The sequence below is a fragment of the Hypanus sabinus genome, chromosome 22 (genome assembly GCF_030144855.1).
Source record: "Hypanus sabinus isolate sHypSab1 chromosome 22, sHypSab1.hap1, whole genome shotgun sequence".
NCBI lineage: Eukaryota > Metazoa > Chordata > Chondrichthyes > Myliobatiformes > Dasyatidae > Hypanus > Hypanus sabinus.
Window position 1 is genome coordinate 56600066 of NC_082727.1, and position 27597 is coordinate 56627662.

Consider the following 27597-nt stretch of genomic DNA (forward strand, 5'->3'; position numbering starts at 1 on the left):
CCTCCGTTGCTCTAAGGAAAAAAGGCCGAGTTCACTCAACTTATTTTAATAAGGCATGCTCCCCCAATCCAGGCAACATCCTTGCAAATCTCCCCTGCACCCTTTCTAAGGTTTCCCACATCCTTCCTATAGTGAGGCGATCAGAACTGAGCACAGTACTCCAAGAGGTGTCTGACCAGGGTCCTTTATAGCTGCGATATTACCTCTCAGCTCCTAAACTCAATCCCACGATTGATAAAGGTCAGTGCACTGTATGCCTTCTTAACCACAGAGTCAATCTGTGCAGCAGCTTTGAGTGTCCAAATCGTCTGCCTGGTGACAGTGGTCACCTAACCAGGACTTGTGATCTTCACCGGCTGCTCATTCGACCATCCACCACCTGCTGCCATGGCTTCATGTGACCCTGACTGGGGTCTAAGCAGGTGCTCCACCTTGTCCTAGGGTGACCTGCAGGCTAGCGGAGGGAAAGCTTCCCTTACACCTCCTTTGGTAGAGATGTGACCCCGCCACCCAAGAGTTAATGGTATTAACTTTTTGCTTTACCACAGATGGTGCCTGATCTGCTGAATGTTTCCAATATTTTCTGCTTTTATTTGATTTCCTGCATCTACAGTTTTTCTTTGGTCTTCAGTAATAAAATCAGGTTTGATATAAAAATTTTAAAAGAAAGATAACAGAAATAAAACAATATAGAACTGCAGGAAAACTGTCAATTTCAAATACAGTACTGTGTAAAAGTCTTAGGCATATATATATAGGTAAGACTTTTGCACAGTACTGCAGTAATTTTAAGTATTGCACTGGACTGAGGCCACACAAAAGAAAACAAATTTCATGATATATGTGAGTGATGATAAACCTGATTCTGATATGAGTCTGTACTGTGGACTGAGAGTAGGAAGAGGGCAGGGAGAGGGGAATCATGGTTGTGAAAAAGGAAGGGAGAAGGGAGGGAGCAGGAAGCATACAGAGAGACATTCTGTAATGATCAATAAACCAATTGTTTGGAATCAAATGACCTTCCCTGGAGTCTCAGGGATGGGTGTGTCTGCACCTGCACCACCCCTTCCCAACCACTGAATTCCTTCTCCTGCAGCGCTCCACCCTCATCATTCCCAGCATCCTTTGCTCCCGCCAGATTTACAAACTCACTCTCTGCTCCACCTTGACAGATACAGTACTGTGCAAAAGTCTTCAGCACCCTAGCTAGCTATATATATATACACCTAAGACTTTTGCACAGTCCTGTAGATGAAAAGCAAGGTAACCTATGTGTCTTGGGAAGAAACATTCAGGAATGCTATGACCAGAATACATATTACCAGAAGAAGAAATTCTTTTGTACTTATGAATTGTGGATATTACCACCAAGACCCTCATTATTTCCTGTCCCTAATTGCCCTTGAGCAGTCGGTAGTGCTGGCCTTCATAAACTGTTGTGATCATTCTGGTGAATTGACTGAGAGGTACGCACCATGACTTTTTACTTGAGGTTCGTTTCTGAGTGTGGTCAAGTCATGTTGCTTGCTGGAGAGGGCTGCCTCTCCTTCTGAAGGCTTGCTAATGGAACTGGACATTGCCTATTTATCCAAGCATGTCCACTCTCACTCAAACGACACTTCAAAATGAGCTGCTCCCACCTCACTTCTATAATTCAGTTCTTCCGTTCATGTTTAGATCAAAGCTCTGACAAAGTCTGAAGAAGATTGCTTCTAGCCAAATTAAGTGTGAACACACAGTGCAGCAAAAGCTGGAGTTCTTTAAATAAATAGACAAATGATGTAGTGAAGCGATTTTACAAGTAAAAAAAAAGAGCTGCCGGGATGGTGAAATGCTCTGTGGACTTGTTTTAATCCCTTCCCAGAGACATTTGTTTATTTAGAGATACAGCACAGTAACAGGCCCTTCTGGCCCAATGAGCCCCTACTATCCAAATACATCCATGTGACCAATTAACCTACTAACCCCAACACCTTTGGAATGTGGGAGGAAACCAGAGCACCCAGAGGAAACCCACCAGGTCATGGGGAAAACGTACAAACTCTTTACAGACAGTGGCAGATTTGAACCTGGGTCACCGGCACTGTAGTAGCACTTTGCTAACCACTACGCTACCAAGCACTCCACCAATGAGGCAGCGGCTCAGATCTCATTTCTGGCACAATTTGCACAATTTGAGGTGAGTATTCTCTTTCTGATCTGTATAATTATATATTGTTATCACAATATACATACAGTATATAATGCTCTCTGGTGAACCTGTGGGATTTTATGTTTTATAACAGGAGGTCCTAAGGCATACAAGAAGGCAGCTGATGATAGAAATTTGAGTTAAAGATTTTTCATTGTTCCAATTGTATAGTAATTCAATACACTTTTATAGAGGAATGCAAAGGTAGCAATGAGCAGGTATAAAAGGAACTGGAAAAATATTAGAGGATAGACAATTAGTACTGGAAATTGTTGAACTCAGAGTGAAAAAAAACAAGGCAATATCAGCATACAAACTAAACTACAGAGAGAGGACGACAAGGATGGAGCTACCAAATCCAAGTCTTCATATACCATTAGAGCCTGAGAGATCTCAAACAGCCAAGTCCAGCACCTGGCCTTCATGTGCGGCTTGGCTACAAAGCTCGATGGAACCACTTCTACTGACACAAGATGGGGCAAAGGCAAATTACTAGCACCTTAAAACCAATCGCTTCAGGCATATGGGGCTTGTCCGTTGTAGATGGCAGCTCATTGAGGAGAAGGAAAACTGATCTGAAACTCCACTCCTTTTTACCTACTCATGGGGAACACATTGGGAGTAAACTCCAAGGGAAAAGTCCAGAAATGGAGTCCCTGAGACAGCCCTATGTTGAGTTCAATGTTGACTAGCATCTCTTGCAACACTGCTGGTGCCGAACTGTATTGGTCTCTGCCGTTCCGTTGGCCCTGCGAGGGGAGGGGGAGCCAGCTGCATGGCCAACAGCTTACTCTCCATATTGTACTGCCCTGGCTTGTGTATCACATAGTCCACTGGGACACAACATCCATGGACGACCTTGTCCAATCTAGAGCCTGGAGATGTGGTAATGTAGTTCCTCTTTTTGACAGGATTTTTTGGCAGCGGTGAGTCTTTTGTCAGAACTGTCATGAACTTCAATATTCTTTAAATGTCTCTGAGAGACAAGGAAAATTTGTTAACCTTCAAGCAAACTGTTTAAAAATACTGTATTAAAAGTACAAAGGCACTTGGAAATAACAAAAATCATGAAGGCTAAAGCAAAATAGTTCAATTCCTGCTGCTGTCTAAAAGGAGTTTGCACGTCCTCCCAGTGACTGTGTGGGTCTCCTCTGGGTGTTCCAGTTTCCTCCCACACTCCAAAGATGCACGAGTAAATTGGTCATGAGTATAATTGGGCAGTGTGGGTTGAAAGGGCCTGTTACCATGCTGTATCTCTAAATGAATGAAATAAATAAATAGTTTTAAGAAGTGTTTACCCTCCCCTTTGCCTTACTACAGGTATAAAATCCCATCAAGCTCAGACCGTCCACTGTCAGCACTGAGGTCTCAGGTCCAGCCTAAGGTCTGAGGTCCATGATCTGATAGGTGCTTACAAGGCATATTGACAGATGCAACCCACCAACCGACCACCACCATACTCACATCCCAGTGTACTGCCCTGTCAGATCTGTCACCAAGACTTACACTCTCAGATGTTCATATTAATCCAGGAAAAAAATATGATTTGTCCTTGACCTCAGCGGAGATGTGACCTTTCCTGTATATGAGGAAGCTCCCTTTCTTATGTGCCACTTGGAGATATTAAAAAGTGCTTAAGACAACACTGAAGTAATGGCTCATTGGGTTATGAAGCAATATGGTTGTCTTTGTTCATAAGAACCTGCATTTCGGATACACGTTGCCAGCTAAATCACTTGAGAAAGAACTCTGCAGATGGGAAGAAAATTGAAACAAACGCTTTCAATGAGGAAATAACTTGAGAGGCAGAAGGAGAAGAAAACACACACGCAGAAGGCAACCATATCAGCTGCCTCATGCAGTGTTAGAACTCAGTGTAGTTTATCCCAATCCTACTGTGAGCTGATGATATCTACACTGAACATTCTGCATTGTTCTCGTAACCCTGAAGAGATACCTGTACAAGCATGATCTACATGGCTGCATATGCAAGTACATACACGTTAAATGCAAGTTTCTATATGCTCCAGATATTTACAACTGAAGGAGTAGGAAGTGGGAATAAACAGTCCTGTTTTCACACTGAGACATTGGTGATTATTAGTTGTGATTTTAGATATTACTGTAGCAGATTTATCAGTATTTTTGTTTTTCTCTTTCTTCTCTGCTACACTCATTGATATCTCAATCTAACCCAATCTGAGAATCCACTCACTTGGGTACATAAGAGGAAATATTAATGCTCTGCATTAAAAATGCACAATATAATTGCAGTGTAATATCTTCAAGCCATAAATTGCTCACATACAGATCAGAATAATCACAGTAATGTTATTGCCATTACAGCAGCCAAGCTTGACAGATACAAGGCACACTGACATTATTTGACCCAAGTAGATTACTGATACCCAAATTATAATGTTCTTCAGAATCACATAGTACTGTAATTGTATGGATCATTGGGTTTGTGCAGCACCTTGAAAGATAATGGAAGACAAAAAGTCTAGGAATGATAAAACAATAACCTTCATTAATATAGTGCATGGTATTTTATACTATATATTAACGCTGGTGGCAGGATGGTGATACATCTCTATCAAAGGAGGAGCAAGGCACTCCTTCCCTCCGCTAGCCTGCAGGTTACCCATGGGCGAGGTGTAGCACCTGCTTACCTTCTTGATCAGGGTTACGTGAAGACATGGTAGCAGGTAGTGGATAGTCGTATGAGAAGCTGGTGCATATCAGAAGTCCTGGTTATGTGACCACTGATGCTAGGCAAACAATCTCTGAAGAGTATTGATAATGGCTGAGGTCACCCATACAGTATTGTAAAGACACTGTTCAGAAGAAGGCAATGGCAAACCACTTCTGTAGAAAAATTTGCTAAGAACAGTCATGGTCATGGAAGACCATGGTTGTCCACATCACACACAAAATGATGATGATGATGATGATGTCAATGGGTAACTATATCTTTATGGTTTTAGAATTTAATGATACCTTTTGATTCATTTTGCACAGAAGAAAAAGCTGACCTATATTTTTATAATCTGAAATGACCATTATTCAAAATCTCTCAACATGAATGTAGTATATGCCATGGGAGAGGAGAACTGTCAGATTAAAGAAATCATGAATAAAATTATGGAAAGACCATGATCGCTAATATCAAACAACACAGCATGTAATGAATGGACGATAGAATTTACAGCACAAAAATAGCTAGAATGTAAACTTGTGAAGTGGGATTAATCTATGCCCATCTACTTTGATACCGAGCTGCTTTCTTAGTAAAGATCATGATGGCAGCTATAGCCAGCTGATCATGCATGTCTCAATAGTGAAGGCAGTTTACTGAGCTACTTACCATTCAGGGTGGACCACAATGCTTAAAACGACTTTGCACCTTTTAAATGAAAGATCTATTTGAAGTTGGAGCAGATTGTAGAGCCTGGTGTAGATTCTTTGTGACATAAAGGAAGAATACAACAGTGGTCAAAAGTACAAGAGGATACTCAAGGTACTCTGCAAGTGCCTGGGGCTTTGAGGAAGAAACTAGACAAGGGAGAGATGTGCCCTGTTAACACCAGACCTGGAAGTTGACAGATAGGCTGTGGGAGTACGTAACAGTTGTATTGTGGGTCATATCAAGCTCAGTAGCCTAAATATAGTGGACAATAAATTCAGTGATGTGCAGCACTATGAATGCAAATACCTTTAAATTCTACATCGCTCACTATTTGCATTGTGGAGGCATCACCAATGTCTAGACATTGAGATCTACTCTCAACATATTAATGATATGGCGACAGAAATAGGCCAGAGATGGTATACTTTGATGAATCCTCTCAATCCCTGACTCCTAAAGCATTTCTTCTATCTCCAAGCCATAAACTGGAGGCATGAGAGATTTGCCAGGGTTGTGTACACTTCCAACAACACTCAAAAAGCTCATCACCATCCAGGACAAAGCAATTTGTTTGCTTGGCACCTTATCCATCGCGCCAAGCATTAATTCCCTCTCCAAACATTATTTGACATCTTTGTTCCATCTGCTGAGGCTTCACCTTTGAATCTTTTAGGGTCATCTATTGTATCCAGTGCTCCCAATGCAGCCTCCTCTACATTGGTGAGACTGGTCATAAATTGGAGGACCGCTTTGTCAAGCACTTCTGCTCTATCCATCAAAAATGTAACTTCCCTGTGACCAACCCTTTTAATTCCTACCCTATTTCCCATTCCGACATGTTGGTCCATGGCTTCATCTTCTGCTACAAGGAGACCACCCTCAAAATGGAGGAGCAGCACCTCATATTCTCCACTTGGTGGCATGAACATCAGGCTCTCCTTGTGGTCTTTTTCTTTCTTTCTTTCTTTTCTTTCCCCCTCCCTCTTCCCATTCTGGCCTCTTACCTCTTCCCTTCACCTGCGTATCATCTTCCCCAACTGCCCCTCCTTCTTCTCTCTCTCCCATAGTCCACTCCCCTCTCCCATCAGATCCCCTCTTCTCCAGTCGCCTACCTTTCCCACCCTTCTGGTTTCACCTATCATGTTCCAGCTTGTCCTCCTTCCCCTCCACCCACCTTTTTATTCCGGCATCTTTCCCATTCTTTTCCAGCCCTGAAAAAGAGTGTTAGCCCAAAACATTGACTGTTTATTCATATTCATAGACCTGCTGAGTTCCTCCAGTATTTTGTTAATGTTGCTCTGGACAATCTGCACGATCTCTTGTGTTTGTAGTTCCTACTACCACTTGTGTAAGATGGCTGAGAAAGTACCATCCACAAAAGGCACTGGTTCCCTCATCCAGGCTATTCCAATAGTGTCAGGAAATGTAGAGGAGGCTAGACCCAAAGGCAGAGCATTGGAGACAATTTAGCAGTAGGCAATGACTTTAATAATAGACTGCAAAATAACAATGCTTGCAGGGCCACAAAACAAGAGAGAACAGAAACTGAACACAACAGGCAACAAGGTAAACTTTAGGCAGACAGAGTGAAAGTTGGGAGCAACTGGTTGAGGCCAATGGGTCAACAAGGACTGTGGATGAGAACTGGGGTTAAATAGGCTGCAGGTGATGAGTCTGGTGAGCAGCAGGTGAGTCCTATTTAGATGGGTGGAGACTGGGAGGTGTCAACGGGAAGAGGCCAGACGGATAGAACCTCCCTGAGTTGTGACTTATAATGCCAAGAGGAACAAGAGGAGCAGGAGTATGGGAGCATCATCTCCTGCAAGTTCCTTCCAAATCACACCTCATTCTAACTTTGAAATACAGCACTGTTCCTCTATAGTTCTAGGATCTAAATCCTGGAGATCTTTATCCAATGGCATTTAGGGAGTACACTCATACAGAGTACTGCAGTGGTTCAATGGTGGCACACACACACAACTATCTTCTGAAGATCAATTAGAAATTAGCTAACTATTCTGATGTTCCCATCAATGACCATTTCCTGAAAGATTACTAGCTTAAAACAAATCCATCCCACCAACTGCACAACTATGTTCAGATGCCAGTCCCTGCAAGATCCTGGTTGACTGGCCCTCCATTGGTCAGGCCATAGATATTGCTTCCTAACTGCCTACGCGATATGGAGCTGTACAATATGTAGAACAAGCTGATATAAGCAAGGGCTTCCCCCTCTCCACGCAGCTGACGAATCCAGGGAACGGCACAGACTGATACAGTTTGGCACCAGCGGCATTGCAGGAGTTGTCAGGCAGTGTTGAACTCAACATTGGACTGTTTAGGGACTCCAACTCCATATTTTTCCTTGGTGTTTACTCCCAAATCCTTCTCCATGAGAGGGTATAGACCAGGGGTCAGCAACCTTTACCACTGAAAGAGCCACTTGGACCCGTTTCCCACAGAAAAGAAAACACTGGGAGCCGCAAAACCCGTTTGACATTTAAAATGAAATAACACTGCATACAACGTTTTTTTTGCCTTTATGCTATGTATAAACAAACTATAATGTGTTGCATTTATGAAATTGATGAACTCCTGCAGAGAAAACGAAATTACATTTCTGCATGCAACAAAAACATTTTGAACTCCGAAAAAAAGACGTTGGGTTGAAAGTTACTTTTAAGTAAAATACTCAATGTCTATTTGAGTCCTTCTTGTATTTATGAAAAACGCCGAACTTAAATTTTCCGCCAGCAGCAAACCAAAAATAACATCAGCCAGCTGTCAGCCTGAAAAATAAAAGGACTATTTCACTGAACAATGAAAAAATATGAATATACATAAAATAATAGGCAATTAAAATATTTATCATACTTGGTTAATGGGATTTCTGCTCCTGGACCTCAGCGCACAGCGTCTGCACATCAGGGCTGTATGACATCACCTTCATCTTTACACAGGATCGCAAGCTGTCATCTGTGAGGCGTGCGCGATGTTTGTTTTTAATAAAGTTCATGTTGGAGAACACCTGCTCACTTACATATGTGGATCCAAAGATCGACAGGACTCAAAGCGCATACTTTTTAATGTTTACATAAATGTCGGGCATAGCATTCCATGTTTCGAACACAAGTTTGTCCGGTTTTGGAAGGTTTTCAATATCACTCCATTTGTGTTTCTGAGCAAGAACGAACTTCTGACGGGCAACATCTTCAAGGTCTGCTGTCAAGCGTCTAAACTTGGACACCCATATGTCTTTGTCGGCTATGTCGGCCAGTTCCATCTCAAGATCAGGTTGACTCACACCTGCCAATGCAGTCGTATTCAGTAGGGAAGGATCGATGCTTAAGGGAGTGACCGGGAAGGATAATGTGTTTTTTTCCTCTCTGAACTCACAGAAGCGTTTCCCAAACGATGTTTGCATTGCGATGATTGCAGAATGTAAATACTCCGAAATTATCATGTCGTGACCTTGTTTGAACTCTCTCAAATTGGGGAAGTGAGACAAAGTGCCTTTCTGTAAATCTCTGGCAAGCACTGTCAACTTGCGCTCGAATGCCAAAACATCCTCCAACATGTGCAGGGCTGTACGTCCTTACCCCTGAAGAGCTGTGTTCAGCGTGTTCAGGTGCGCTGTCATGTCTACCATGAAGTGTAGCTTTTCCAGCCACTCTGGCTGTTCCAGCTCAGGAAAGGTGAGCCCTTTGCTGCCCAGGAAAGTTTTCACTTCTTCCAGACACGCGACAAAGCGTTTCAGCACCTTCCGTCTGGACAGCCAGCGATAAAAACACGTTGTAGCGGTGTCAGTAAACTGCAGTCAAAGATAGCTTTATTCGAACTAAACAGCCTTGCTTTTAAGCCTCCCTCAACCCAGCCCCCATGGACGCAGATGCTGCAAAAGACGCGTACTCACAAACCCCCGTAGGCTATCTCCCTTAGCCGGAATGCTGGCTAATTGTGAGCCGTTTCGGATGTGCCAGGAAATGTGTCACCACACTTAGATTGTACAAGATCACCATAATCTTCAAATTTAGAATTACATTTCAAAAGCTAACAAACTAACATAAAATACATTTTAATTAAATACTGACCAATTATTTCCCAAAGCCACAGGGAGCCGCAGCACAGAGGTGAAAGAGCCACAAATGGCTCGGGAGCCGCAGGTTGCCGACCCCCGGTATAGACAGAAGGCAGTTGAGGTCTGTCAGTTTTCCTTCTCCTAGATGAGCTGCTAAGCATGGCTGATGAACCCCATCTGCCCAACAGAACCTGATTATCCACATACTAAAAATCTCTATCAATCAGGAAATGTGCATGAAATACAGGTTAGCCTCCCCGTGTACACCAAGCACCACTACAAGTTTCACATCCCCATCCTATGGCTTGGCGTATTACCATCTATCTTGCCATAACAGTTGCTTCACCCAACACACTGCGTATCAGTCACTGACTGAATTCACACCCTCTTGTAGGATATCTACCTCTGCTCACGTGTGAAAAGCTATGTGTCCTAACCACACCCTCTCTGACCCCTCACCCCTTCACCCTTCCATGGTGTTCACTATTACTAGTGTGGCCATTACTAAAGATGTGACAGGTGTGGGGAGAACAGGATTAATTAAAGAAGGTGGTGTTTTAATGTTTTATACTCTGGCTGACCTCACACCTCTCTCTTCCCACTTGCTTCTGCATGCCTTCCTCTCACCATTATCTAACTCTTTGGGTTCTCCATTCAGATACCAAATAACTGTAGCCCGGCCAGGCAGAGGTTGGAAACAACCAGGTGACAGAGTATGGAAGCAGAGATAACAAAGAAATAACATTCTCAATTTCCCACTCTCGGTTATCAGTGCAGATATTGACATTGTACATTATTAGTATAGTTTGGAGGTGGATCAAAGTTCAAAGCAAATTTATTGTCAAAGTAGATACATGTCACCACACACAACCCTGAGATTCATTTTCTTCCAGACACACACAGTAAATAAAAAAACATAATAGAATTAATGAAAGACTGCACTAAAATTGACAATCGATGTGCAAAAGGCAATGATCTGTGCAAATACAAAAAGAAAGAAAATAATAATAATAATAAGAAGAAGAAGAAGAAGAAGAAGAAGAAGCAGAAGTAAGTAAGCAATAAATTTTGAGAACATGAGATGAAGTGTCCTTGGAAGTGAATCCATTGGTTATGGCAACAGTTCAGTAATGGGGTGAGCGAAGTTGAGTGAAGTTATCCCATCTGGCTCAAAGGCCTGATTGCTGAGGGTAATAACTGTTCCTGAACCTGGTGACGTGAATCGTATTTAAACCAAGTTGCTTTTTGACAGATGTGGCTCATCAGCCGTGGTTGGAAGCTCATCTAGGAGAAGGAAGCTCTGCTTTTAAATCTCCGCTGCCTTGTGGCTATACCCACTCATGGGGAAGGCTTCAGGAGTAAACCCTGAGGAAAAATCCAGAACTGGCATCCTTAAGGTAGTCTTATGTTGAGTTCAATGCTGACTGGCAACTCCAACGATGCCACTGGTGCCAAGCTGCATCAATCTCTTCCATTCCTTTGGATGCATCAACTACTGGAGAGGGGGAGCTTGCTACGTGGGCAACAGTTTACTCTCCCATCGTACTGCCCTGGCTTGCGTATCTAGACAGCTAGGATACAACATCCGTGGTTAACACTGACCAATGGAGGTCTTATAAGAATTAACCATCTTAATGCAGCTGAAGTGTTGGACCCAGAGAGTCTTCAACCTGCTGTACACAACAGCAGATTGCAAGTTGCAAAATATAAATATCTCCAGCTGCAGTTTCAATGAAGCCTGACCCACAAAGGTTACTATTCAAAGTCATTTTCTTCTGCAATGCAACTGTTAGATAGAGAAAAGCAATCCAAGCCCTGATATTCTTACAGTGCAAAGGAGAGCAGAGTTTAAAGTTTAAAGTACATTTATTATCAGAGTATGTACTTCGTTAATATCTTTGAGATTTGTCTCCTATCAGGCATCCAGAAAACAAAGAAACTTAACAGAATCCGTTGAAAAATGAAGACGGTCAAACCCACACTGTGCAGAAAAAAAACATTGTGCAAACAATAAAAGTAAGACAATAATGTTCAGAACTTAAGTTCACGGAAGTGAGTTCACAGCTGCGAAGTGAGGCACAACTGATCCAGGAGCCTGTTAGTTGCAGGCCACAGCTTCAGTTCATCACAGAGATGAGTAAACCTCCCAGAGCAGGAAGCCTCACACCAGCTCATCCTTTGCCTCCAGCTCCACACTGATCTGTTCTAAGCAGCTGAAGTTTAGGGTTCCTTCCTAGCTTTTGCTGGAAGCCATTTTCAGGTGAGGGCCTCGGAGCAGAATTCAACTTGCACCACTTCTTCCAGTAAATGGGTCTCCTTGAAATTTCCTGGAAAATTTACCACTGCAGGTACAGGCTGCTTACCTGATCCTGCAGTCTTGTTAAGGCTTTTGGAAGCATTCTTTAATCTAGATGTGGACAGGGATTGTGTTCTTTTAAACTTCAAGCAAAGGTTTGAACCCCCTCCCTGAAACCACCTGTAGAAGAGACATGCAAGAAAAGTGTATTCAAAGGAGTTTTCAACATGATACAAAACTAGAACCTATTCAGGAACTTTGTGATTAAATAACAATGAAGCAACAGACAGGTTCAAAGTTAAATGAATAGGCTTACATAGCTTGACTTATGTGAGTGATGATCAACCTTATTCTGATCTGGGTCTCTAATGTGAACTGAGAGTGGGAAGGGGGCAGGGAGAGAGGAATCATGGTTGGGAGAAGGAGCAGGGAGCAGGAAGCACCAGAGAGACCTTCTGTAATGATCAGTTGTTTGGAATCAAACACCTTGCCTGGTGTTTCAGGATTGGGTGTGCCTGCGCCTGCACCAAGCCCCGCCCTTCTGCTGTCCTCCTCTGCGGTCTGTCCCACACCCCACCCTCATCATTCCCAACATCCTTTGTTCCCGCCAAATTTACAAGCTCGCTCTCTGCTCCACTTTGACAAATACAGTACCGTGCAGACGTCGACGTTTCGGGCTGAGACCCTTCATCAGAACCCTTATGTCCTGACGAAGAGTCTCAGCCCGAAACATTGACTGTACTTCTCCCTATAGATGCTGCCTGGCCTGCTGTGTTCCACCAGCATTTTGTGTGTGTTGCTTGAATTTCCAGCATCTGCAGATTTCCTCGTGTTTGCCATATAAATATCTTACCTTCTTCTTTCAGTGTGATACTCGATTTAAAATACCAGGATGTTCAAATTAACCTAGTTATACTTCCATGATTTGCTTTGGGATGCCTTTACAATGTTAAAGGCATTAGATAAATACAAGTTGTTACTGAGTTGCTCACCACGATAGATATGAAAATGCGCTTTCATCCAATTGAGGTAAATAATATTGATGAAGGAATGTGGCTAAGGCTCAAGATGCATTTTCTTCTCATGTCTCTAAAAAGCAATAACATTTCTAGATCCATATTATGAGGAAAAGATGGTTAAAAGATGGTTAAGATTGTTACTGATGAATTAAAATCAAATATCTTTGCATAAAAATCTGAAAACAAAAATTTGTCTTTAAGACGTGAATACTAATCAACTTGTCAAATCAGACTTGATATTTATAAAAGCAATCGTGACTGTTTTGTTTATCCATGAACAGTATGGTGAATTCTTTCCCTTCACTATTCTTCAATGAAACTTTCACCCGTATCCATTTCATTTCGCACACCTCTAATCACTGCCTGTCCTCCTGCCTGGAACAAGGAAGGAGTTTTTTTTGTCCACCCAGCCTCCACATTCAATGGATAATCCTCTGTAAGTTCTCCCAGTGTAAGGCATGTATTTCCCTTTGCTCCCCACTTTGAAAGATTATTCTCTCTCAGAGCCTTTATTTCTCTCTTATATCACCACCAGTATTTCCCTTCTCAGGGCATACTCCCATGCAACATCTCCCCTTCCCACCATTCAAGGACCTTTCAGATGATGCAGCAATTCACTTGTACTTCTTCCAGTTTTAGAACTATGTGTTTGGCCTTCTACCATGAGAAATGAGAACATACTAGATTGGGTGACCACGTTGCAGAGCACCATCTATAAAGCAAGGGTGCATATGGGGCTCCAGTCACTAACACTTTAATTCTCCATCCCACTCCCACTCTGACCTCAATATCTGGTGACTTATGACGTTTCAGTGGAGCTCATCATTAAGTGGAGGATCAGCATCTCATCTTACATCGAGGCACATCATTGCCCTCAGGAATTAACATTGGATTCAGCAATATCAGATAACCTACCTTTACAGTTTGAGATAGAACCAGTTAGTTCTGATGAGAAATCATCACCTGTACAGTTAACCTGATTTTTTTCCTCACCATGTTTTATTTCTGTTTTGTTTCAGCTTTCCAAGAACACCAGTGCTTTGTGCATCATCAAACCAACATTTCTTTATGACCCCAGCTTCCAGTAACCTTCCCTTTACATCATTGTCAGACAAATCTGTGGCTATTGCCACCCATTCAATCAACAACTAACACCATATGTGACATTCAACCTCTCATCCTTCACACAATCACAGACACTTTCTCTCCCCATTTCTGCAGTTAAAAATATCTTACATTTTCAACATCTCCTACAAATAATGAGAGTTCACAGACCAAAATCATTAAGTGTGAGTCTGGCTGTAATTAAGTGTGTGTGATTGACTGTTGTGTATTTTCTGTTTTTTTTTATGATTGCTTTAATTCAATCACTTTTACCCCATGCCCCCTTTCGATATGTTCTTTAATTTAAAGAATCTTCAGTTTTATTAGAACTCTTTTAATATTTAGAAAACTAACGAATGTACCCTGCCAACAAAAGAAATTTTTGCCAGCAGCAATTAAAAGCTCAGTAAATCCGAGTGGGAATAAAAAAAATTACTTACCAACTATTTTACATTTGTGTCATTAAAAAAAATTGAAATAAAATCGATAATGTCAAGCACTTAGGAGAAGCCAGCTGATGTTTACTATCAATTAAGTAGCAGTGGAGTTTGCAGTATAAAATCTGGCATCGAACAAAGTTCAAAGTAAATTTATTATCAAAGTGCATATATGTCACCATATACAACCCTGAGATTCATTTTCTTGTGAACATTCTCAACAAATCTATTGAATAATAACCATAACAGAATCAATGAAGGACCACACCAACCTGAGCATTCAACCAGTGTGCAAAAGACAACAGGCTATGCAAATACAAAAAGAAAGAAATAATAATACTGAAAAAACAACAATTATCAAGAGCATGAGATGAAGAGTCCTTGAAAGTGAGTCCATAGGCTGTGGGAACATTTCAGTGATGGTGGAGGTGACGTTGAGTGAAGTTATCCTTTTGGTTACACATTATAAATGTGGAATTCAGTTTGTTTTGTTGCTAGGGTATGTGATGGGTGGTTGTCCATTGTATCAGATGATGACAGGAAATCTGTGTGGTAGAGTTTTTGAAGTGGAAAAGTCATTGCACTGAGGCAGTTCCACTCTCTTGACCTCGGAAGTCCAAGTCCAGTGGTGCAAACAAGTATCACAGACTGGGGTCTTCCTGGTTGCAGTGCAGGACCATGACTTTTCCTATGATTTGTCCTGCCCTTCTCTCTCCACGGAGCATTGTTCGCTGGAGCTGACTTTGCATGCTAGCTCAAGCATGTCCCTATCTCACCCAGGTATGAGGCTGCCTGGTTTAGGCTTCCTGTCAAAGCAGTGTACCGGGGTGTGGCCGCTATCACGTGCAAACTGCTACATGGAACCACAGGTGAGAGCTGAGTGTCCTGGTGGGGGTCAAAAGTGAATAAGCTGCCCCAGGATGGTGACAACAAGCCCCTTTGCTCCCTGGATACACCATACTCTTTGATAAGTAACTGATAAAATATTAAGTTTAGTGATCCTTTCAATGGCTTTGGAGGTTGCTCCATTCATTACTCAGCACCTCCTGTATTATAATGGACCGTGGCTGGTGGCAGAATGACTCTCTGGAATTTGTGTGAATATAGTCAAGAAATGGCAAAGGGGTATTTCATCTGTTCATTGGCAACAATCATATGTGATTAAAATTGTTGAATATTATTTACAAATAACATTGGTCATCACTGTAGTATAACAGTTAGCATAATACTGTTAGAGTGCCAACAAACCATGTTCAATTCTGCTGCTTTCTGTAAGGAGTTTGTACATTCTTCCAATGACCGGGTCGGTTTCCTCTTACATTCCAAAGACATATCAGCTATTAGGTTAATTAGTCACATGGGTGTATTTGGGCAAAGTGGACTTTCTAGCTGGAAGGGTCTATTGCCATGATCTATCTCTACCTAAGACCTTTGGACAGTACTGTATTTGTCAACATGGAGCGGAGAGCGAGTTTGTAAATCTGGTGGGAACAAAGGATGTTGGGATTGGCAAGATTGGAGCCCCACAGGAGGGGTGTTGGACAGATGGCAGAGAACGGATGCAGACACATCCAGCCCTGAGACACCAGGCAAGGACATTTGAGTGCAAATATTGGTTTATTGATCAATACAGAGTGTCTCTCTGGTGCTTCCCTTCCCCCTCTTTCTCTCTCCCTTCCCTCTTCCCACTCAGTCCACAATCGAGACTCATATCAAGATCAGGTTTATCTTCACTCTCAAATGTCATGAAATAGCTTTTTTATGGCAACAGTACAGTGCAAGACATAAAATAGCTACAGTACTATACAAAAGTCTTAGCGAGGGAGGGAGGGAGAGAGAGAGAGAGAGTGTGTGTGCGTGTGTGCGCGCGCCTAAGACTTTTGCACAGTACCTTAAATAGATAGATAAGTGGAATGCATGAATACTTTAGATAGAGTTCTATTTTTAGCTGAGTAGGAAAGTATAATGAGAATCTTTTCACTTTAGTTTGGCTTACTTCTGCAAGTTTGCAAATTACTTTACAATTTTTCCTGCAACATTAACTCCAGCCATAGACATGGGTCTTGTAATCAGCAGAAAACTGAACACCATTACTATTATTCTGCCCTGCCTAAACAGTGGAATGATTCCTTTGCCCTTTCTCCTGTTTTTGATTAAAATTTAAAAACTCTGTCTTATGTAAGTTCATTAACAATAACCGTGTAGTAACATTTGACTAGGAGGGAGATGAGCAATCATCAATATTATATTTATAGTTCACAAGAAATCTTGTCTAATGTTTGGTTCTGTTCATTTCAAACCTTTTTAAAGTTTGTTACCAATATCTTTCCTACCCACCTGGCTTCACCTATCACCTTCCAGCTAGGTGGCATGGTAGCATGGTGGTTAGCACAACGCTTTACAATATCAATGACACAGGTTTGATTCCCGTAGCCGCCTGTAAGGAACTCATCCGTTCTCTCTGTTCCCGTGTGGGTTTCCTCCGGTGGTCTGGTGCCCTCCCACAGTCCAGAGACCTTCTGGTCAGTAGGTTTATTGGTCATTGTAAATTGTCCCGTGATTAAATCAGGGGTTTGCTGGGCGGCGTGGCTCGAAGGACCAGAAGGCTCTATTCCATCCTGTAACTTAATAAATAAATAAATAAATAAATAAAATCTTCCTTCTCCTCCGCCCACCTCCATCTTATTATTCATCCAGGGTGACCAAGGATGGGAGCTCAACATCCAGGGATATTCAATATTCAGGAGGGATAGTCAAGAAAAAAAAGGAGGTGGGTTAGCATTGCTGGTTAGAGAGGAGATTAACGCGATAGAAAGGGAGGACATTAGCCTGCAGGATGTGGAATCGATATGGGTAGAGCTGCATAACACTAAGGGGCAGAAAACGCTGGTGGGAGTTGTGTACAGGCCACCTAACAGTAGTAGGGAGGTTGGGGATGGCATTAAACAGGAAATTAGAAATGCGTGCAATAAAGGAACAGTAATTATAATGGGTGACTTCAATCTACATATAGATTGGGTGAACCAAATTGGTAAGGGTGCTGAGGAAGAGGATTTCTTGGAATGTATGCGGGATGGTTTTCTGAACCAACATGTCGAGGAACCAACTAGAGAGCAGGCCATTCTAGATTGAGTATTGAGCAATGAGGAAGGGTTAGTTAGCAATCTTGTAGTGCAAGGCCCCTTGGGTAAGAGTGACCGTAATATGGTGGAATTCTTCATTAAGATGGAGAGTGACAGAGTTAATTCAGAAACAAAGGTTCTGAACTTAAAGAAGGGTAACTTTGAAGGTATGAGACGTGAATTAGCTGAGATAGACTGGCAAATGATACTTAAAGGGTTGACGGTGGATATGCAATGGGAAGCATTTAAAGATCGCATGGATGAACTACAACAATTGTTCATCCCAGTTTGGCAAAAGAATAAACCAGGGAAGGTAGTGCACCTGTGGCTGACAAGGGAAGTTAGGGATAGTATCAAGTCCAAAGAAGAAGCATATAAATTAGCAAAAAAAGCGCCACACCTGAGGACTGGGAGAAATTCAGAGACCAGCAGAGGAGGACAGAGGGCTTAATTAGAAAAGGGAAAAAAGATTATGAGAGAAAGCTGGCAGAGAACATAAAAACTGACTGTAAAAGCTTTTATAGATATGTGAAAAGAAAAAGATTGGTCAAGACAAATGTAGGTCCTTTACAGACAGAAACAGGTGACTTAATTATAGGGAACAAAGACATGGCAGACCAATTGAATAACTACTTTGGTTCTGCCTTCACTAAGGAGGACATAAATAATCTTCTGGAAATAGTAAGGGACCGATGGTCCAGTGAGATGGAGGAACTGAGGGAATTACATGTTAGTAGCCTGACCCTAACCCTAACCCTAACCCTAATGCAGGTAAATTGAAGGGATTAAAGGCAGATAAATCCCCAGGGCCAGATGGTCTGCATCCCAGAGTGCTTAAGGAAGTAGCCCAAGAAATAGTGGATGCATTAGTGATAATTTTTCAAAACTCCTTAGATTCTGGAGTAGTTCCTGAGGACTAGGGGGTGGCTTAAAAAAGGAGGGAGAGAGAAACCAGGGAATTATAGACCGGTTAGTCTGATATCGTTGGTGGGGAAAATGCTAGAGTCGGTTATCAAAGATGTGATAACAGCACATTTGGAAAGATGTGAAATCATCGGACAAAGTCAGCATGGATTTGTGAAAGGAAAATCATGTCTGATGAATCTTACAGAATTTTTTGAAGATGTAACTAGCAGAGTTGATAGGGAAGAGCCAGTGGATGTGGTATATTTAGATTTTCAAAAGGCTTTTGACAAGGTCCCACACAGGAGATTAGTGTGCAAACTTAAAGCACACAGTACTGGGGGTATGGTATTGATGTGGATAGAGAATTGGTTGGCAGACAGGAACCAAAGAGTGGGAGTAAACGGGACCTTTTCAGATTGACAGGCAGTGACTCATGGGGTACCGCAAGGCTCAGTGCTGGAACCCCAGTTGTTTACAATATATATTAATGATTTAGACGAGGGAATTAAATGCAGCATCTCCAAGTTTGCGGATGACACGAAGCTGGGCGGCGGTGTTAGCTGTGAAGAGGATGCTAAGAGAATGCAGGGTGACTTGGATTGGTTAGGTGAGTGGGCAAATTCATGGCAGAGGCAATTTAATGTGGATAAATTTGAGGTTATCCACTTTGGTTGCAAGAACAGGAAAACAGATTATTATCTGAACAGTGGCCGATTATGAAAAGGGGAGATGCAACAAGACCTGGGTGTCATTGTACACCAGTCATTGAAGGTGGGCATGCAGGTACAGCAAGCAGTGAAAAAGGCAAATGGTATGTTGGCATTCATAGCAAAAGGTTTTGAGTACAGGAGCAGGGATGTTCTACTGCAGTTGTCCAAGGCCTTGGTGAGACCGCACCTGGAATATTGTGTGCAGTTTTGGTCCCCTAATCTGAGGAAAGACATTCTTGCCATAGAGGGAGTACAGAGAAGGTTCACCAGATTGATTCCTGGGATGGCAGGACTTTCATATGAAGAAAGACTGGATCGACTAGGCTTATACTCACTGGAATTTAGAAGATGGAGGGGGGATCTTATTGAAATGTATAAAATTCTAAAGGGATTGGACAGGCTAGATGAAGGAAGATTGTTTCCGATGTTGGGGAAGTCCAGAACGAGAGGTCACAGTTTCAGGATAATGGGGAAGCCTTTTAGGACCGAGATGAGGAAAAACTTCTTTACACAGAGAGTGGTGAATCTGTGGAATTCTCTGCCACAGGAAACAGTTGAGGCCAGTTCATTGGCTATATTTAAGAGGAAGTTAGATATAGCCCTTATGGCTAAAGGGATCAGGGGGTACGGAGAGAAAGCAGGTACAGGGTTCTGAGTTGGATGATCTGCCAGGATCATACTGAATGGCGGTGCAGGCTTGAAGGGCCGAATGGCCTACTCCTGCACCTATTTTCTATGTTTCTATTCTAACGTTTTCCCCCTTCCTTTCCAGTTCTGAAATGTCAACTGTTTATTCATTTCAATAGCTGCTGACTGACCTGCTGAGTTCCTTCAGCATTTTATGTGTGTTGCTCTGGATTTGCAGTATCTGCAGAATCTCTTGTGTTTATTATTATCGATATGCTTCTGGCAATTAATTCTAAGAATGCCATTAATAGAGCTTTGTGCATGTGGATTCATTCCTTTGGAATTTAATTCTTTTGGTTTAATTGAAAAATAGATATGTTAAACACAGAATCACGTTCAGTCACTTCCCTAATTTTATCAAATGTCTTAGAAGCATTCAACTTGCTGACTGTAACTAACCTGAGATATTCAAAACATTGTGGGAATCAAAGTGCATGAAAGACAGAGAAATATATGCTGATCGAAATGTGTTCTTAAAATTACACCCTAGAAATCAGTTGAGATGGTAGCATACTCTCAAAAGAGAAGTTTATTTTACAGGAGCATTTATTTAAGGGAGAACTGTTTAGAAAGGTTTTGCAATTAGTTAACAATGAATGCTAGAGCCAGCTGTGTCACAGCCACAATACATGAACAAGATCCTCATTCATTTTAACAGATACGTGTAAGGCTGAAAGTACACAGCAGGTCGAGCAGCATCAAAGGGACAAAAATAGAGTCAATGTTTCAGGTCAAGGATGCTTCAACCGAGCTGCAAACAAAGTGAGAAAAATAATTTTATAAGTTGTAGGAAAGGTCAGAGTGGAGAAAACAGAGAGAGTATTTGTGATACGGTGCAAATTAAAATAACATTTTAAAATAAAAACCACAGTTAAAAAAATAAGAAAAAAGTGTCCAACTTAAACATATTACATTCTGTGATCACAATATAACCTCCACTACATCAGAGAAGTTGAACACAGATTGGGTGTTTGCTTTGTTGAACATCTTGTCAGGGTCCGGTCCAGTCCTGAATCCGTGTTCCGGGTCTCGATCCGGTCCAAGGGCTCCGGACTCCGGGTCCTGCAGTTGCCCCTCCTGTCACCCATGAACTAGTTAGGACCCTCCTGGCTCAAGGAGGCACACCTGTGACTCATTGAGCTGCAGGTGTTTATAAGGGGCCTTGGGACTGGGACCAGGTGGGTGATCATTTTGTTCTGTTTCTCCACCGACTCTGAACTCTTCTCTGTGTTCTGTTATCCTGTCCGGGCTCAGATCCACTCCTCATCATGCTTCTCTGCCCCGTACCAGTACTGCCAGCTTGGTCCTCTCCCCCACCTTTCTTCCCATGTGCTGGTCCCACTTCTCCGCTCATTTGTATTGTTCGCCTGGTCGCACTGTCTGCCCGCCTTTCCCGAGTTTCCTGCTGTCATGGCTGTTGTATTGGTCTCCCTAGACCTATGCCCGTTCCTATCCCTTGCCTCCGTCGGGCAGGTCCCGCCGACCTGCCACAGCCCGGCGATGGTTCTGCCCCATCCTCCTTTTCCGCCCGAACCCTGGGGTTGTGCCCCACACCCGCCTAGGGGTCCGTGTTGTGCCCAGGCCTCCGGTGTTTCTGCCTGGGAGGTGGCCCTACCCGGGACATATGCCCATACTTTACTGATGCTTTCATCAGTAAAGCCCAGGGAGGGCTCTCCGCCAGCTTATCTAGCCACCTAGACCTGCCTGCCTGCCTACCTGAACCCCGGGAGCCTGTCTACCTGAACTCGAACTCAGGGAGCCCGCTCCGCTCTGCCTGCCTGAACTCCGGGAGCCCACTCTGCTCTGCTTGCCTGAACTCCGGGAGCCCGCTCTGCTCCGCCTGCCTGAACTCCGGGAGCCTGCTCCGCTCTGCCTGCCTGACACTCTATCTACCTGAACCCCGGCTCTACCCTTAAATGCCATGGCATTCCCATCCTGCCCTCCCCCTAGTACTTTAGTGTCTGCGTCCTGCGTTTGGGTCCATCCAGCCCCCATTCCTGACACATCTCCATTAAGTCCATTCTGGAAGTCCTAAGCTTCCAGTCGTCTGTCACTTTAATTATAGTTCAGTTTCTGACTCTGACCTCTCTATCATCAGCCTAAGCAATTGCTCCAATAATGTCAAACATGAGCTTGAGGAACAGCACTTAAAGTTCAAAGTAAATTTATTATCAAGGTACACACAGTATATGTTACCATATACAACCTTGAGATTCATTTTCTTGTAGGCATTCACAGTAAATACAAGGACAACAAAAGAATCAGTGAAAGACTGCACTCAACAGGATGGGCAAATAATCAATGTGTGAAAGACAAAGAACTGTGCCAATACAAAGAAATGATGATGATAATAATAATAACAACCAAACAAACAATGCAACCAAAAACAAACGGAATCACACCTTGACACACCTTCTATATATGGACAATTTGAAATTACATGCACCTTCATCAGTAAAGCAATTTATTCAAGTGGTAGAGCTGTTTTCTAAAGATATAAACATGAACTTTGGACCAAGTAAGTGTGGTACATTAAACGTAATGAAAAGTGCGACACAGCTAGCAGAATACAAAACAGAGCAGCATCATACAATACAACTGATGGATGAACATGAAACATTTAAGTATCTGGGATATCAACAAGCAAAGAAAACAGATCATAGTGCGATAGAAGGAAAACTTTAGACAGAATTTACTTCAAGAAAATCTGCCAAACAGAGCTCAAAGGTAAAGATCTAACAAAGGCAATGAACACTTTGGCTATACCCATACTAACGTATTCTTTTGGCATAATATCTTGGTCTGAAACTGGCCTGGAAAATTTACAAAGAAAAATAACACTATGCACGCTCAAACACACTTAGATTGACACTACCTCAGACAGGAGAAAGAGGAATAACAGACATAAAATATTTACACAACAGTCAGATAAAACTTTGAGGACATATTTTCATCAACAAAACCAGGATTGAGCACTCCACATGAGCATATGCAATTCTGATCAGAAGTACACACCTCTAAACTTAAGTGAAAGCACAACACAAAAAATATAAAGAGATAATCACTGTAGAAAGAAAAGTTAACCAATGGGAGAGCATGACCCTCCATGGAAGACATTCCCACAATCTGAACAGACTTGACGTCAGCAAGGAAACGTCGAATTCCTGGCTCACAGTTGGAGACCTCTTCCCAGAGACAGAAGAATTCCTCGTGGTTATACAGGACCAAGTGGTTAACATAAAAATGATCAAAAATATATAATAAAAACACGACAAATTCAAGATGATAAAAGCAGAAAGTGCTATGGGAAACCAGAAACAATCCAACGCATTACGGGATCCCGCAGCTGTTTAACCCAACCAGATTACTTACACGGGCACAATGAACTGGTAAATATCATTCACCAAGATCTTCCTTTAAAATGCAAATTTATAAAAGACAATATACCTTAGCATAAATACAAGCCTGATCCAGTTTCAGAGTCAGAGTCCTACAAATTATATTACAACCGATCCATTATTATGGATAGGACAATCCATAATAACTGTCGGGATATAATGTTACAGGATAAAGAAGCAAGAATAACTTATTTAATAGATTTACAGGTAGCCATTCCAAGCACATATGACATTCAGAATTCAATAAGTCAGAAACACCAGAACTATGCTGAATTAAAAGAGGAAATTGAGAGACAATGGAACATGAAAAGGGATTGTCTCGATAGTAATATCTACAATTGGTACATTGCCAAAGGCACTGCACAATAGCTTTAAACATTAAGGTCTACACAGCAATACTTAGTAGATCTCCAGAAAGCCACAATACTAAACATCACTTGGATAGTCCACAAGTTCTTAGCGATTGAGAAATGAGTGTGCTTACCTATGGCCATACCTCAGGTTCTACCAGCTTGAGCTGAGCAAAAAAAATAAAAATAATAAATAAGCAATAAACATCAAGAACGAGATGGCGTCCCTGAAAGTGAGTTCACAGCTTGTCGAACAGTTCAGTGATGGGACAAGTGAAGTTGAATGAAGTTATTCCCTCTTGTTCTGGAGCCTGATGACTAAGGGGTACCAACTGTTCTTGAACCTGGTGGTTTACATCCGGAGGCTCCCGAACAAACATTTTTGATGGCAACAGCAAGAAGACACCATGGCCTTGATGGTGGGGGCCTTGATGATGGTTGCTACTCAACATAGATGTGCTCAGTGGTGGGGAGGAGTTTACCTGTAATGGACTGGACTGTATCCACTACATTTTGTAGGATTTTATGTTCAAGGACATTGGTCTTTCCATACCAGGCCATGATGCAACTAGTCAATATACTCTCTATCACACATCTATGGAAGTTTGTCAAAATTTTAGATGTTATGCTGAATCCTCACAAACTCCTAAGAAAATAGAAAAGCTGCTATGCTTTCTTTGTAATGACAATTATGTGCTGATCCCAGGACAGGTTCTCTGAAATGATAACAATGATGAGTTTAAAGTTCATCCTTCATCTGGGAGCACTACAGCCATTCAAACTTCATACTTCTTACCGTCTCTCTCCACGGATGTGGCCAAATCTTTTTATTTCAATTTGTTGTATGTTTCTTTCTTGTTCCCAATTGTTGATTGTAAAAGCGGTTGTTACCTTTATAATTTTGGCCTGAATCATATCACAAGCATTCCTTTTATTCTCTTCACTCTTTCCTATCTCTACAATTTTAAACTTGCTTCCTTTCTCAGCTTTCCTGGTCTGATGAAGGCTTATTGACCCGGAAGAATGCTACCTGAGCTGCTAAGTGCTTCTAGCTTTTCAATTTATATCTGGATTTCCAGCATCTGTGTATTATCATCCAATTCAGTTTTGAATAGAATAGAACATTATTGTGATTGCTCAAGACAAAGGGATTGCGACGGTACTTCAGTCCATGTAAAACAAATATTTACAATTCACGCAGTACGGCTATTTTTTTAAAAAATCCCATATTTACATGCAACGAGTGACTTTGATAGTCCATAATACTCAAAGACCATTGTCAAGCTGGAGTGTAGCATTATTCAGCTGCACAACAGCCCTCAGGAAGAAGCTGTATTTCAGTCTTACTGCCTTCACTAAGGTGATTTTGTATCTCCAAAACTGATGGCATAAGGATGCAATGTGTCTGGGATTGGATGGGTCTGTAATGATGCACCGAACTTTGTAGATTGTCTCCAGGTCTGGTCGTTGTCTCCCAATGATGTGCAGAGCCGTCCTTTGTTAAGTTTTGCAATGTTTAGTGCACATTCAGAAAGGGATCTGACAAATATATTTTCACAAAGGCCTGCAAAAGTCTTAGAGCAGAATTAGTATGGACAAATTAGTCACCCAGAAATATATTTGTTTGGAAGATGATGGCAAAATTACTATAGTTTTCATATATAGTCGGGGAAACGAAGGGATTATAAGTGTCAGTATGTGAGTGTCAATGTGAGCATGAGCAATATAGAATTCTATCATCTCTCTCTCTCTCTCTCCCCCCCCCCTTTGCTGTGCTATAGTTGAATTCACTCTCAATATTTCAGCTTTGCACCAAGCAGTCTAATTACAGCCACCATCTCACCAATGTTCAAAAGCTCCAAGCAATACAACATTGGTTCATAGTTTGCAGTGCTTCTTGGGTTACTCAGTTTTCACAGTTTATGACAGGGAACCCCTGGTCTAAGAAAAAAAAGAGGCACATGAATGCTCCCCTCCCTCTTCATCTAGCAATTTCAGCCATTTATTTTTCTGCTCCTATTTGTGTCTTTCTGTGTTATTCACTTACCCTCCCTCTTTTTGCCAACTCCATCAAACTTTAAACCTCTTCTGCCCTTCAACAAATCATGGTCCTTCCTTTTTTGTCCTTTGTCTCCCCCCCCCCTTCAGCATTTTAAAATGTATTTACCTTTCTCCCCCATTATCACAAAATGAATCATTAATTTAGTTTCTCGCCCCACAGCTGCTGCTCGACCTGTTGGCTATTGCTCTTTTGCTGCTTGTTCAGAGGGTTTCCGCCTGCCGCAGCTGAACCCACCCCCTTTGTTTGTAGGTTTTGATGTACATGTGACAGATAAAGCTAATCCACTTTTCTCTTTTGAATATTTCTGTAACTGTTCATTCACTTCAGTAAGGTACTTTACGATTGCAAGATATTCTAAAGCACTGGCTAGCAAACAAAGAAAATTGGGAAATCCAGTAACAGTTACTGATATACAAAATGTGCTCACATCAGGCTCCCATAAAAGCATTATGATAGCGACCAGGTAATCTTTTTTAATTAATTAATTTAATTTATTTAGAGATAAGGCACAGAATAGGCCCTTCTGGCTCTTCAAACTGCACCACCCAGCAACCCCCGATTTAACCCTAGCCAAATCATGGAACAATTTACAATGACCAATTAACCTACCAACAATATGTCTTTGGATCCCCCAGAGAAAACACATGCATTCCATGAGGACGACGTACAATCTCCTAACAAGAGATGCCAGAATTGAACTTCAAACTTTGACGCCCCAAGCTGTAATATCATCATGCTAACCAATACACTACAGCGGCAATCTTTTGAGGTGTTGGTCAAAGTTCAAAATTCAAAGTGAATTTATTATCAGAGTACATATATGTCACCACATACAACATTGAGATTCTTTTTCTGTGGTCATACTTAGCAAATCTACAGAATAGTAACGGTAAATTGTAAACATCAGGAACTGTAAACAAACTGTGCAAATGCAGATATAAATAAATAGCAATAAATAATGAGCATGAAGTAACAACATAACAGACTCCTTAAATAAGTCTAGCAATTCCTTTTTGTTCAAGGGCCTGATGGTTGAGGGGTAGTAATTGTTCATGATCCTGGTGGTGTGAGTCCTGGCCCTCTTCTACCTTCTGCCTGATGGCAGCAGTGAGAAAAGAGCATGGCCTCTGTGGCGGGGGTCTCGGATATTGAATGCTCTTTTTCTACAGCAACATTTCATGTAGATGTGCTCAATGGTTGGAAGGGTTTTACCCATGATGTACAGGGCTGAATTCACTGTCCTTTCTAGGATTTTCCGCTCAAAGACATTGCTGTTCCCAGACCAGGCCATAATGCAGCCAGTCAGCACACTTTCCACCACACATCTTTAGAAGTTTGCCAAGGTTCTCAATTATATTGCAAACTTCCGCAGACTCCTGAGGAAATAGAGGTGCTGTCGTGCTTTCTTTGCAATAATATTTATATGTTGGGTCCAGGACAGGACCTCTGAGATAGTGACACGCAGGAATTTAAATTTACTGACCCTCTCCACCTCTGATCCTCCGATGAGTACTGGCTCACAGACCTCTCGTTTCCCTCTCCTGAATTCTACAATCAGCTCCTTGGTCTTATTGAACTTGCGTGAGAGGTTAAGAGGAAGATATTAGCCAAATGCCAAGGAAATCATGCTATTTGATATGTTATCTTCACCTGGGATGGAAGATTCAGTCTTGCTTTAACCTCTCCGTTGGAAGATGGCATCTGTGAAAGTGTAGTGCTGTCTGAGTGCTGCACTATACAGTACCTGTTTGAGTGTCTGGAATGGCAGGCAAGCCACTATCTTCTGACTGAAAAAAAAAGTTTGTTAACAACCCAAGTGCTGCTGGCA

General features: G+C 42.0%; 1 protein-coding gene across 1 annotated transcript in view; it reads left to right on the forward strand.

Annotated features, from left to right (window-relative positions):
• Positions 1-27597, forward strand: part of LOC132379644 (phospholipid phosphatase 4-like) — a 296084-nt gene that overhangs the window by 16531 nt on the left and 251956 nt on the right. The gene's annotated exons all lie outside the window — the stretch shown is intronic.